This window comes from Syzygium oleosum, unplaced genomic scaffold (assembly GCF_021117445.2).
Source record: "Syzygium oleosum isolate NSW1041296 unplaced genomic scaffold, Sole_v2.1 Sole_v2.17, whole genome shotgun sequence".
Lineage (NCBI taxonomy): Eukaryota > Viridiplantae > Streptophyta > Magnoliopsida > Myrtales > Myrtaceae > Syzygium > Syzygium oleosum.
In genome coordinates this window covers 3,352,360-3,364,444 of record NW_026607501.1, presented here as the reverse complement: position 1 = coordinate 3,364,444, position 12,085 = coordinate 3,352,360, and the positions used below count along the sequence as shown (strand labels likewise).

The window sequence follows — 12,085 nt, the reverse complement described above, 5'->3', positions numbered from 1 at the left end:
TCTTCCTGATCAACCCTTAACGAGAGTCGTACCCTTACAGAGTCTCTAATTCATGTCGTAACCACTGCTTGGGAATCTCGATTTCACAAGTCTCTCCTAAAAAAATTAATATTTTGAATGCTTTTTCGCATGGATTTTGACTTGCAAGAGTATCTGACTTGCAAGCTCTTAAAAAGGCCATTGGGTGTCATTCTTGCTGGTGTATCACGCTTGCCAGAAACATGGACAGACCTCCTCCATCATGTCCAAGTTTTCTTAATGTAGAGTGTCCACTATGATGGGATAGCGTTTGAGATGACCCAAGGAAAGCATAAGCTCATTTTAATATTTACGTAGGGGCAAATTCCAGCCAGCATGATATTCTAGAGGAGACATTTCCATATAGTATATGATATTCGACATTTGACATGTGATGTGATTTGGTACGAAGAACGGGTCTATCTCATGGAGAATCAAGCTGGAACATACTCATAGCCACCAATCGGCCGAACATCTTTCTTGAACGTGCAAAAGTCGTAGCTACTATCAGTGGACAACCCCGTGGTTGAATTAATTTACGAGTAACATTGTAGTATAATCATGTGTTCGGAATAACTTTTACTTTTTCAGCTTTTTACTTGTTTTTTCACTTTTGATACTTGAGATTTTCTTTTTGTGGAATTCTAAGCATCTAAATCCTTAGCACATAGACACATGTGGATATTTAAATTCATTTGAAATCGCGTGAAATTTCCTCGTAATTTCCAAATTGATACGAGAATGAAAGCCCAAAAAACTCTATTATAACCTCTTGAGATTATGGTACCGACACGCTTATGACGGCATTTTAACCGTTCAAAATGTTATTTGAAAATTAAAATTTCACTTATTAATATTCTCCAACAACCTTAGTTAAGCCTATTAAAATATCTCATATTACCTGTCTATGGGTTTGTATGCTTTTTATATACATATGATCACGTATAATCTTAAAGTTTAGGACTTTTTTGGTACTAACTCCTAAGATTTCCATTGCACCCTTTTGAAATCAAAAGCTCAAGAACGTCAAGTTGCCATATTTTCAATTGACATAAAATAAAGCAAACCATATGGTCTCAAGATTATTCCAGATCCGTTTGATCTGTACTGAAGGATAATTTATTATTTTCCATTGGTCCTCACACTATTGAGAAATTATTTAGCTTCCAAGTGCAATTAGCAAGGACGTGCTCTTTACTCTCTTTTTTTTCCAAGAAATAAGTTATGTCAATGAGTGCCTGGAGGCACTTTTTGAGTATGCTTAAGGCGCGAATGATAAACATTCTATTTCCAGAAATAATTTTTGGCCCTTGGACGAGTTTTTTAGCAGAATGTAGCGTTTGATAACGACACAAAATTTTTGTTGTCGGAACAAAAATTCGTTTGATAGGCCTTCTTAAATTTCTGTTCTCGGCAACGGCAGGCGGTGGTAGCAGGCAGCGGGCGACAAGGGCGAGTGAAGAAAAGAGTTGTTATTTCTGTTTCTATTCCAAACTAGAAAAGTATAAAATTTCTACTTCTCATTTATGTTCCAAATATATTTCTAGGCTAAAAATTTGTCCTGGAAATAGAAAGATGAAGTTGCGTTAGGAAACGGATTTCTTTTTCAAACCTGCTCCTGGAACAGAAAAATAAAAAAACATCATTCGCACACTTGGTGGCGTGATTTCTCAAGTATATATTATTCATATTGCGAAAAGAGTTGATATGATGTGCTACAATTTTCAATCTCTCATCTAATACAATTCTGTAACAAAATCCTTCAAGGAATTTGCAAAGTCATTGACTCTTCTGTTCAAATATTTAGATATTAAATCATACCTTCATATATCGATTTAAATATTTAAAATGGTCGACAGTGATTCCACAAAATTGACATCCTATTAGAGTAGGAGGTCCTAAGTTCCAATTTTTATAGACCCGTTATCTGCCTCCGTCCACGAGTGAGGAGTAGTAATGGAATATTTATATACTAAACCACGCATTAATTTAGTAGTCCCACAAAATTTTATAATTCCTTCTTATCAGGAATATCAACACTTACAAGTGGTTTTTTCCTAGTTATAAAATCTACATGCCAGAAGGAAAAGTTGTTTTTCTCAATTTAAACTTGCCATTTTCGGTCTATGGAAATTGTTTTCTGTCGATTGACTAACTTTCTGTCATCCAAACACTAAAAAACCTGAAAGCAATTCTCCGTATATGATTTTTCGTCAAACAAACTAATCCTTTGTTTAAGTACACTTCTATAATAGAATCCTTGAAGAAATTTTCTAAATCATGGACACTTCTTCTCCACGTAGGATAGAGAAAATAATAATAAAAAATTTACATCAGTATTTTCCGTTAACCAAATTGGATAGAGTTAACAGAAGGACTCAACTGTATAAATTTGACAAGTTTTAGGACTTGATTGCACTTTTTGTGAATTTTAGGACTCCATTATATTTTCGCGACAAGTTTTAGGACTGCCAGTATACTTATCCCTAAAAATTAAACGCAGAAGCAAAATAAAGACACCTACTTCTTCACAACTTCTAGCTTACAATTTATTTTTATAATTACTAGGATGTAAAATAGGATGCACGGACCTGAATTGCTCCGTATGGACAGGATGAGGATCGCCGTCCCGATTTAGATTTGTGGAGTTTTAAAAAAAGTCTCGAACATTTCATTATTAGACAAAAAAAAGGCGACGATGTCTTTAAACCTATAAACAAGTCGATTATATTTTTCTAGCAAATGCTTTCGGAGGAACTAGATGTTGTAAAGATCTCTCCTCTAAATATATGAAATACCAAGTCAACGCTAGCTTTCACTACCAGTATACCACGTTGACACTTGAGGTTTTATTTATTTATTTTTGGAGTTTTTTTATTTACATTTCTCTCGCAAGCAAGAGGGTAAATAAAAAAAAATTAGGACCTTAGACCAGGAAAATGGGATCAAAATTCCTTTTTTTCCCCGAAAGATATCATCAATTGATTATCTGATAATGATTGCGTCAATGGACGGGTTCATAAATTAATAATGCTATTTGATCTCTCGGGACTCGTGTACTTCAATTTTGAAATTTGAATGTTTTCTCTTTACACATATGTAAGTAAAATTTCTTCATATGGCGTCGATAATATTTTTCTGTTATTTAACAATTCATGTATAGTATATTGCAACATTGTTTTGAATATCAACTATATTTCTAATTCAGAACGCGTGTCTAGTTTTACTAGTACATAAAACTAGTACATAAAATGTTAGCTCGACCATGTTGAGAGATGTGACAAAAGTGCATACATAATCCTAGGAGTGAGCATGGTTATAGGGTAGAACCTAGAACTTGGAACCGGACACTTGGAATTGGGGAAGCAGACCGGTGGGAACCTGTCCGGTTCCATATTCCAAGGGATGTAAGGTAAGTTCCAGGTTGAACCTGTTTCAACAGGTAGATTCTAGGTTCTAAATAGGTGAAACCTGAAACAAGTTTTTGTTTTTCTTGGTCTGTGTCTTTGCACAATTCTGCGGTATTCAATGGCATCTGATAATGAGTGTATAATCTGAAATCACTAGTTTGAGCTTCCATTTTATGACTAAGACTTTTACTTTGTTAACGTTTCATATTTTTTATGATTCTAAATGCAAATTGTGATCAGTGAATTGTAATAGCAAGTGGTGGTTATTAAATGTGATGATTCACTACAATCGTTCAATTAACAATATAGATGGAACATAAGTAGATTCTAGAACCAACTTTAGAATATGTGAAAGGGTAAGTTCTAGGGTATGCAAGGTAGGTTCCGGGATCCAAAAAATGATAAATCCGTTCCAACGGGTAGGTTCTAGGTGGAACCTGTATGGAATTTGAAACCACTCACCCCTGCATAACCCCCCCCCCCCCTCTCTCTCTCTCTCTCTCTCTCTCTCTCTCTCTCTCTCTCTCTCTCTCTCTCTCTCGTACACCTTAGCTTGCCGTCGATGAGCTCTAAGTGTTCCCTAAGGCCTCGACGACCATCGAGGTAGTGGCGAGCCTCCTCTCTCTCTCTCTCTCTCTCTCTCTCTCTCTCTCTCTCTCTCTCTCTCTCTCTCGTACACCTTAGCTTGCCATCGATGAGCTCTAAGTGTTCCCTAAGGCCTCGACGACCATCGAGGTAGTGGCGAGCCTCCGAGTCTAGAGATGTGTCTCCATATCTGGGGGCTCAGCCCCTCCTACTCCAAATCTGGACGAATTGAGCTCTGGATTCATCTCTCTCGAGGAGCGGCTCGTTGACGGCGAAGAGGGAAAGGCTTGACGTGCTACGCCAAGCTCCACGCAGGCGACGAGCTTCACGTGTTGAGCTCGGCCTATGATGGAGGGAGATGAGGGGTGACGTGAGAGTGGAGAGAGGACAAACACACGACCAAAGAGTGAAGAGGAAGCGATCATTGCATAATTATAAAACATATGCATATAGGCAGATTTCTTGAATTAATCCCATGTCTCCATACTTAGTTTAAACAATATCGCGTAAAACAAACTGAACCAAATGTCGTAGCTTTCTTGTTATGAATTAAGTATTGTTTTAACTTTCTTTACATTAATATAGACTTAAGCCGGATTCCGTTATTAGTAATATATACTTAACGTATGTTGACCTTCAGTCCACCCCTTTAGGATACTGTCAAGTGTCAGTAGTCGTCTCATTTTATGCCGACACAATTAGTCTTTCTTTGCCTCTGGTTCATTACCTTATGCAGTAAGTCATCTCGTAAGCTATTCTCGCCTTCAACCGTCAAATGTGGAAGTAAGAAGATTGACTATTGGGATAATGAACGTATGAAAACGTTTGATACTCGTGACAGAGTACGATGTTGATTCCACAATGGTACTCTTAAAACTAATGTGTTTCTTGCACGTTCGTGCAATAGAAAGAGTCCAATCTTGAACCAGATCCAATGCCTTCGTCCAGTATTATTGCAATTAAAACCTCCCAAGAAAAGTCCTCGATACAGCTGGTGCATACATATTTAAATGGGCGAGAAAGAATTTTGCTGCTTGAGCCATACAGGCTTTGCATATTTATTTTGCATCACAGTCAACCTCACAACCTGAAAATCAAAGCTACATCTTGCAAGTGAAGATCCCCTTCTTCAGCGAACTAGCTTCATAGGACGGATCATTGCATTGTCTTCGTGATCAAGAATCTGCACAGGTGTAGATCATCAATCATATCACAACCCTTCAAACAAAATAATACAAAACCCTACTCTGAAAACAACGAAAAAGATCTATGAAGTAAAGGGGTTTCGAAGTCGAAAAACGACCATGCGTGATTGAATTTAAGCGGAGCTTACGTGGCAGTGATAAACGTAACCAGGCTCCGCAGTCGCATTGAACGGTACGGTGAGTAGGCGTCGTCGACCACGAAGAACTGCACCATGAGCGTCGTCTTGTACCCGGGTGCTATCTTCACCCCGTTCTTCCACGTCCTCTCTGTAAGCGGCACGTCCACCAGCAGGCCAGTCGCATGGCCCGTGATGTTGCACGAGATGGCGTTGTTCAGCTGGGTCATGCACGAGGTGAACCCAGCCAGGTCCACCAGCTGCTGGATCTTCACGGCCTGGAATGCAGCCAAGTGCATGTGAAACGGGTGGTTGTCCCCCGTCAAGTTGATCACCTCCCAGATCTCCATAGTCCCGACTCTCGGAGTCTCCGTGACCAGGTCCTCGAATCTCAACCCGTTTATATACAGATGGGTTGAAGTGCCAGCCGGAGTTAGGTACTCATAGAGCGTAATGTATCGGGTGGTGTTGGCCATGCCGATGGCATTTGAGGTTACTGGGTAAGTTTTTGTTAAAAATATGTCTCGAGTTTGAGCCCGAAACGAAAATCTGAATATTCCGAATTGATATTTTGCGGACGTCCGAAATCGAGCAAGTGGAAATATCTGAAATTTACTTTCCTAATTCTTGTGGAATTCACGGTGAGAAGAGGAAATAAAATAAAACAAGATATGTTCCTGTTAGTGTAATCGGCCAAAGAAAAGTCAAAAGAGGAAAGTTGACTTGTTGACCGAATTCCATTAGGATTGCATGGTTTCCTTCTTGTCCAAGCTGGAGTCGGCCACTGCATATTCTTTTCTTGGGGTATATAATATTAATTGTGGTGCTGTGGGGAGGCTCTTGAGGCACAGAAGACCTCTTGAAGCGCCGCTGCCGCGTGAGTGCTTGGGATGCGAGGCTATTGTTGATACGAAGTCTTGAAGCACCGTTTCCGAGTGCTTGAAAGTGGGCTTGTTCTTGTTCGTGCAATTACACCAAGAATTCAAGTGTTAGTAGCGATTAAATCTTGTGTTAAGATTTGTGTACAATTCTTTTGCGAGATTGAGAGATTATTTCGTGAGGAATTGTGGGGCTAAATACTGCGTGAGTTGTTGGGTGTAATTGAGGCTTGGGAAACACTTAGAGTGTTTGAGTGACTCGAGTGTGGTTGTAATCTCCGTTGTATCGCTTGATTTATAGTGGAATTCCGTGCTGCTCTCCCCGTGGACGTAGGTCACTACGACCGAACCACGTAAATCTGGTGTCCGATTTATTTTCTTATTCTGTCAATTTTATTGTTCGATCGCTTGGCTTCCGCAACAATTGGTATCAGAGCTAGATTTGGCTGAGTTGAAGCGAATCGATGGCGATAGAAGAAGGAAAAGTGAGAATCGACAGATTTGATGGGAAAGATTTTGGTTTCTGGAAGATGCAGATTGAGGATCATCTATATCAGATGAAACTGCACTTACCCTTATCTGGGGAGAAGCCAGAGACGATGAAGCAAGCTGATTGGGAATTGCTGGATAGACGAGCTTTGGATGTTATTCGGTTGACATTGGCCCGTAACGTCGCGTTTAACATCGTGAATGAGAAGACCACTGCGGGTTTGATGAAAGCCCTGTCAGACATGTACGAGAAGCCCTCTGCGATCAACAAGGTCTATTTGATGCGACGTCTGTTTAACTTGAAGATGAGCGAAGGTGCGTCAGTTGCTGATCATATTAACGAATTCAATGTGATCGTTAGTCAATTGAGTTCAGTTGACATTGACTTTGAAGATGAGGTACGTGCTTTGATTCTATTATCCTCATTGCCTGATAGTTGGAATACTACTGTTACTGCTGTTAGTAATTTCTCTGGATCAACAAGTTTGACGTTTGATGGTGTTCGAGATTTAATTCTAAGTGAAGATATCCGTAGAAGAGAATCTGGCGAACATGTATCTACTGCTTTAGTAGGTGAAAATAGAGGAAGAACTGGTACACGTATTAGCAGGAGTAGTATGAACTCGAATAGACGAAGTCAGTCTAGGACTGGTGGTGTTGTCTGTTGGAGTTGTGGCAAGAAGGGGCATATTAGAAGGGATTGCCTTAAGCTGAAGAATGACAAGGGTAAGGAAATTAGAGTTGATCCCGCGGATGATGTTGCAGCTATAGCTGATGGTAATTTGGATGATGCTGATTATGTCTTGTCTGCCACTGATAATTCATCGTTTGATGGATGGATTATGGATTCTGGTTGTTCTTTTCACGCTACACCAAACAGGAACTGGTTTACTAATTATCAGTGCACGGATGGTAGTAAAGTGCAGTTGGGGAACAACGCTGAATGCGATGTTGTAGGTGTTGGTGATGTCAGAATCAGAATGCATGATGGTATTGTGAGGACATTGAATGGCGTGAGGCATGTTCCAGAATTGAAGAAAAATCTGATTTCCTTGAGTGCCCTAGATTCAGCTGGGTGTCGGTATTCTTCAGAATGTGAAGTTCTGAAAGTTCTTCGAGGTGCCTTGGTGATAATGAAAGGAATCAAGCATAGTGGCCTGTATGAGCTTCAAGGTGAGACAGTGACGGAATTTGCTGCGGAGACGTCGGATGCATCAGTTCGAGAGTCTGAATTGTGGCATATGCGTTTGGGGCACATTAGCAAGAGAAGCCTGAAGGTTCTAAGTGAAAGGAATTTGCTATGTGGCTATGTGGCTAACGAATTGAATGTATGCAGGTGCTGTGATTTAGATCAATGGCGGAAAGTGCAGTTCAGTATGATTATTAAGGAAACCACGGATATTGCAGAATTAATTCACTTAGATGTTCGCAGGTTGTCGCGATTTCCTTCGAGGAAGAGTGCCAGATTTATGCTAACGGTTGTTGATGACTACTCGAGAAAGACTTGGGTGTTTGTGCTAAGGCACAAGTTTGATGCTGTTGTCAGGATCAGGCAGTTGAGAGCTTTGATCGAAAAGGAGACTGGTAAGAAGATCAAGCAGGTGCAGACTGACAATAGCATGGAGTTTTGCTTAAAGCTGTTAAACGAATTCTGCATGAAGGAAGGCATAATGAAACACCGCACTAGTGCCATTGAACCACAACAGGTTGCAGAGTTGATGAGCAAAACATTACTAGAGATGGCCCATAAAATGATCTCTAGTGCTGGTATGGCTAGGAGATTCCTGGCGGATGCGCTTAGTACGGCGAGCTACCTGAAGAATAGATCCCCATCGACTGCGATTGAATGTCGGACTCTCGAAGAAGTGTGGTCAGGTAACGTTGCTGATTATTCTGTTCTTAGAATATTTGGTTGTCCATGTTATGTTCGAGTTAGTGATGGTAAACTCGATGGAAGGGCAATGAAGTGCATGTTCCTAGGTTATGCACAAGGTGAGCGGGGCTATAAGTTGTGGTGCCCGGAATTAAATTCACCTATTATCAGCAGAGAAGTTACATTTGACGAGTCTCCAGTACTTCTGGCTAGGAGTGTTAGTAGCAGTGTTTATACGGATCTGGACGGTGTTCAGCTTGAGGTGGAGTTACAGCCAGAAACTCCTGAGGTAGCGGGTACTAACGAAATAATCGACACGGATGGTGCTTATAGCGAGGTGGAGCCTATTAAGCCAACAGTTGTTGTAACTGCTGATATTGACAAGGTGCGTATTCGATCTCCGAACAGATATGGATGCAATGATGGTTTTGCTTTATCTGCGATTGAGGAGGTTGTGTCTGAAAATCCTTGTGGAGCGGTTAAAGGTGCATGTGGAGTTGGTGTTCTAATGAGGTCCACGGCTATAGCGAAGTTCAAGCGAGGCTTGGACTTGAAAAACGTCTGTGGCGGTTGAGCCCATTGGGGCTGTGGGAGAGTAGTAGCGGAATTCGGATTCTATTGAAGCGATTGTTACTTGGCTCAAACGTCGAGCCAAGGTGGAGATTGTTAAAAATATGTCTCGAGTTTGAGCCCGAAACGAAAATCTGAATATTCCGAATTGATATTTTGCGGACGTCCGAAATCGAACAAGTGGAAATATCTGAAATTTACTTTCCTAATTCTTGTGGAATTCACGGTGAGAAGAGGAAATAAAATAAAACAAGATATGTTCCTGTTAGTGTAATCGGCCAAAGAAAAGTCAAAAGAGGAAAGTTGACTTGTTGACCGAATTCCATTAGGATTGCATGGTTTCCTTCTTGTCCAAGCTGGAGTCGGCCACTGCATATTCTTTTCTTGGGGTATATAATATTAATTGTGGTGCTGTGGGGAGGCTCTTGAGGCACAGAAGACCTCTTGAAGCGCCGCTGCCGCGTGAGTGCTTGGGATGCGAGGCTATTGTTGATACGAAGTCTTGAAGCACCGTTTCCGAGTGCTTGAAAGTGGGCTTGTTCTTGTTCGTGCAATTACACCAAGAATTCAAGTGTTAGTAGCGATTAAATCTTGTGTTAAGATTTGTGTACAATTCTTTTGCGAGATTGAGAGATTATTTCGTGAGGAATTGTGGGGCTAAATACTGCGTGAGTTGTTGGGTGTAATTGAGGCTTGGGAAACACTTAGAGTGTTTGAGTGACTCGAGTGTGGTTGTAATCTCCGTTGTATCGCTTGATCTATAGTGGAATTCCGTGCTTGCTCTCCCGTGGACGTAGGTCACTACGACCGAACCACGTAAATCCGGTGTCCGATTTATTTTCTTATTCTATCAATTTTATTGTTCGATCGCTTGGCTTCCGCAACAGTTTTTAGCTTCGGAGGGACATGGGAATGGTCAGTTTGGCTCGGAGGCCCGGGTTGGATAATGAATTTCATGACCTTACTGTTTAGCTGATCCACTGGATTGCTGGACGGGTACGGGTACGGCGCATCGTTAGTTAGGACGGTCTCATTTGCTGCCGTCATGGAGAAGTCGACCACCACGTAGGCACCCTCGGCAGGGCTTAGGAGGATTGTCTGGGTGCCCACCGGGTTCGGGAGGTAAGACCCATCCGACCCGATCTGGGTGAAAGTCAAATTGTTGGTCAAGGAGAGGTGGCAGTACTTGGCATTGGACGTGTTGATTATGCGGAACCTGTACCTTCTGCGTTGGACTTGGAGGTACGGCCAGGCCTTGTCGTTGACTATGACAGTGTCGCCGAAGTACTCCGGCTGCCACTGGGGATGGATGGTGGGGTTATCTCCGGTGGCGTTGATGTATAATGAGCCGTCCGTGTTGAAGCTTTGGTCAAAGATCATGAGGACCCAGTCAAACACAGGACCGAGAGGTAGGTTCAACCTGGCGTCCAGGGAGACGTTCCTTATGATGTAAGGTGCGATCAGGCCGGCCAAGAGGTTGACACGCGTCAGTCCCACGGCGTGGTCGTGGTACCAGAGGTTGCCGGCGTGCTGCGTGTTTGGATAGGTGTAGGTTTGCTGGGTCCATGTGGGCCTCATCTCGGCGAAATTGGCGGTGAACCAAGCCAACGCATGGCCGTCCGACTGCGGCGGGTTGATCCCACCATGTAGATGCACCACGGTTGGGACGCCCTCATTCTTGGGGATCACCATTGGGACAGTCAGATCCGATGGGAGGATGTGGGATTGAATGTACCAAATGTTTTATTTTCTTTTTCAAATGTACCGGTTTGGTAGATTTTAGGCAATTCCTAGTTCCAAAATTTTGGAACTTGATAATAACCGGTCCAATTCTAGATTCCTAAGGAGGAACCAGACTGACTGGACATAACCGGCCCAAAGTATTTTTTTTTTTTATTCCGTAAGGGCAAAAGATACAGATTATTTGTGGGAGTAGTCTCTCTTTTTATTAGTAACTTCCCTGTTGTTAGAAACTTCATTTTATATTTAAACTTTTGAGAAAGAAAATAAAACATTTAAAAAATAATAATAACACCACCCAATTCATCATCCACGAATGATAGATACCAAATCCGTTCTAAAAGTGGGAAATGGGAGCGATCATGGGCATGATTCAAGTCAAACAAAACGGCACGGCTTACCTTGTCTGTATCTCTATCAACGGCAGAGTGAGGACGAACCCAAAACTAAGAAGAAGAAGAAGAAGAAGAAGAAGAAGAGAGTGGGGCCGTGTGGCGGGCACGAGGTGGGATGGTGAAATGGACGTCCACCTCGGCCTCCTTTTATATAACCTAAACGAAAAGAATCTCAATCATCCGACGCGTCGGACGTTGTCTGAACGTGGGCGCATTCATGCATGTGGCCTCCGCACCGTCCGTCGCGGTTCCCCGTCCCCATCACTCGGTTCAGAATCTTGGATCTTTTCGTCATTGAAAGATCGACCGTACTTACAGCCACGATTGTCAACGAGAGCCCAGTTCACATTCTATTTTTTTTCTTTCTGGAAAATGACGTGATTGATTCATGAATTTTTGCTCAATATATAATGTGATTCACGAATTTTTAATATATATTTAATTTAGTATATGGACTAAATAATCTAATGACTAAATTGAACATTTACCGAAAGGCCATGAAACTTCAAGGATAACATTGGCCATTTAGCTAAAGTTTAGGGACTACGTTGAACATATTAGAAGTTCGGGGATGACATTACACATTTGGCCGAAAATCAGGAACCATTCATGCAACTGTCCCTATTTTTTCTTTTCTTTTAGAAGAAAATTTCACATGCTGTTGTTGAATGTACTACTTATATGTCTAAGTTAGATCAGATGGAGTGACTCGTTTTGATCAACCCTAGCTAGAGCCGTACCCTTATGGAGTCTCTAATTTATGTTGTGACTACTGCTTGGGGGAACCTCGATTTCATAAGACTCTC

The 12,085-nt window shown here is 41.6% G+C and overlaps 1 pseudogene; it reads right to left on the bottom strand.

The window, feature by feature from the left end:
- Window positions 1-5,142: 5,142 nt before the first annotated feature.
- On the bottom strand, window positions 5,143-10,866 carry LOC115676589 (multicopper oxidase LPR1 homolog 1-like; annotated as a pseudogene).
- Window positions 10,867-12,085: the final 1,219 nt, after the last annotated feature.